Source organism: Dunckerocampus dactyliophorus, chromosome 6 (genome assembly GCF_027744805.1).
Source record: "Dunckerocampus dactyliophorus isolate RoL2022-P2 chromosome 6, RoL_Ddac_1.1, whole genome shotgun sequence".
Lineage (NCBI taxonomy): Eukaryota > Metazoa > Chordata > Actinopteri > Syngnathiformes > Syngnathidae > Dunckerocampus > Dunckerocampus dactyliophorus.
In genome coordinates this window covers 2579436-2582422 of record NC_072824.1, presented here as the reverse complement: position 1 = coordinate 2582422, position 2987 = coordinate 2579436, and positions in this window count along the sequence as shown.

Genomic DNA, 2987 nt, shown 5'->3' with positions numbered 1-2987 from the left:
GATAGGATTGGTAATCCCCATCCGCTTCCGTAGTATGCCATCCGCGGTTTTGGCCGCCATGATGGGAAGCAGAATCCAAAAACATTGCATTGTGAACATGCCCATGGCACACTGTTCAGCCGTTAATTGCGCTAATAGAAGGTTCAAAAGACCAAATTTGTCAATTAAAAAAATGACATTACATATTTCTGCAGTATAATGGATTTTAACACATTTATATACTGTACATATACTGTATATACATATATATATTAATTTCATCAAAGTGTACACACCGAGCATAACTTTTTACACTCAACCCAGAGCGAGTGAATACATTGCACACTGTTGTGCGACTGGCCCCGCCCAGCTCTCGTGCTGACCATCATGGCGGACTTTCGTACTACGCTCTGTATGCGGCTAAATCGGCAGTCTCAAAATCTAGCGTCTTTGGCATCAGCTAGTCTGTCAATCAAAACAGCCCTCAAGCGCCATTACAAACCATGGGCGGAACCATTGTCCTTGGAGGGGTGTATAGTTTTTGCCGTTTCAAAACCCCGACACATTGCAACCATTAGCGAGCAATTTTGCGTTAATTTCAAGAAGCCTTGGCCCATTATAGATAAAATTCACTCGGGTCCACACTGATAATGGGTGTTTTTCGACATGAAACTCTGACTGCCAACAGTTACCTATAGATTTTCACCACACTCACATTGGTTCCGCCCAAAGCGCTTCTTGTGTTTTGCAATACAAGCACAGTTAAAGTCCAACTTTTATTAACACAAAAGCACCCATGAATCAATGTTGCAATCTTTTTTATGACTTACATAGTTGAAATGATCTTTTCAACGCACTTTCCTCTCTTTGACTCACCGTGGTTACCTGGCAACGCCCCCTCCCGAGACGTTTTTTTAAATACTTCCCAAACTTCGGGGGTGTCCAAACTTTTTCCACCAAGGGCCACATACTGAAAAATGAAAGGATGCGAGGGCTTTTGATATTTTGAAAGATATGCTAGGAAGTTATAAATATTTCAAGGAAAAAAATGCATTTCATCTTCATGATATATTGTAGGTGACAAAGCCTAATATTGGTATGAACTTCGCTCGTTGCTACTTTATTCCAATAATGTTTTGACTTTATTCCTTTCAAATTATAACTTTTCCCCCAACCTAATTTTCCAAAAACGAAAGGTTTGTTTTGTTTGGTTTGTTTCTCATAATATTACGAGAATATTTTTTTCTTTAATATTTCAACTCTATGCAAGTAAAATTACATTATTTTTCCTCATAATATTATGAGTTTCCTCTCGTAAATTTGTGCCTTTTTTCTCGTTAGAATACGACTTTTTTCCTCTGAAGAGTTTGACTTTATTTTTTTTTCATCTCTGTGGTTGCTTTTAAAAAAAAAAATTCCAGGTATTTCTACTTAAATTTTCTTCTCCTCATTATGACTTTATTCCTATAATATTTAGACTTTATTCTCTTAGCATTATAACTTTTTCTGCAGCCTGATTTTCCAAAAATACAACTTTTTTTCATTGTTTTGACTGTTTCTCATAATACTATGACATATTTTTTCTTGATATTTCAACTTTGGTACATCAACGTAATATTTCCTCATAACACCACAACCTTATTCTCGTAAAATTGCAACTATTTCTTGTTAGATTGCAACTTTTTTCTTTTAATATTTTGACTTTATTTTTATAAAATTACTCCTAATTTTTTTTAATTTTTGCTCTTTCCAAGCATGTCATTACTTTGACTGTTGTCATATATTTATGGCCTGGCCTGTCACGATAATTGATAAATCGATTAATCGAACAATTCGAACAAATTTTGCCACCTTGATAAATTGACGCACATATATGCCTGTTTGTTTTCATTGTCTCTTTGTACCACAAGCGCTGGATGACAAGAGGGTTCACTCTGCATGTGTCTGTGCGCATTGGTTCTATAGTGGAAAGAACAGAGAGAGTGAACCCTCCTCTCATTCATCCTCTTTGTGGGGACGGGGCTACTAGTGAGTGGCTACACAGACAGCGTGCCAGCAGTTAGCAAGCAATCGCTCATATGAACGAAGGCACAAAAGCCATGGTTTCTAAGCCCAATGCCACAGCTCGTGTGGAGGTGCAGCGGAGCCTTCGTCGCGACAGTCAACGCTCACTGAGGAGTTATTTTCTCGTACATTTATTACTTTATTCTCGTAATGTTACGAGTTATTTTCACGTGAATTTATGACTATTTTCTCATAAATTCATGACTTTATTGTTGTAATATTACGACTTATTCTCTCGTAACTTCATGACTTTATTCTCGTAAATTTACGACTTTATTCTCATAATATTACAATTTACTTTCTTGTAAATTTACGACTTTATTCTCGGAATATTAAGACATAATTTCTTGTAAATTTTTGACTTTATTCTCACAAATTTCTGACTTTATTCTCATAATATTACGACTTATTTTCTTCTAAATGTATGACTTTATTCTCGTAATGTTATGACTTATTTTCTCGTAACTTCTTGACTTTATTCTCGTCAATTTACGACTTTATTCTCATAATATTACGACTTATTTTCTTTTAAATGTATGACTTTATTCTCGTAATGTTATGACTTATTTTTTCGTAACTTCTTGACTTTATTCTCATCAATTTACGACTTTATTCTCATAATATTACGACTTATTTTCTTTTAAATGTATGACTTTATTCTCGTAATATTACGACTTATTTTCTCGTAACTTCATGACTTTATTCTCGTCAATTTACGACTTCATTCTCGTAATATTACAACTTATTTTCTCTGAACTTCATGACTTTATTCTTGTCAATTTACGACTTTGTTGTCATAATATTACAATTTATTTTCACATAAATTTAGGACTTTATTTTCTTAAATTTCCGACTTTAATCGTGTAATATATCGTGTAATATTCTCGTAATATTAGGACTTATTTTCACATAAATTTCTGACTGTAATCTCGTAATATTCCCAA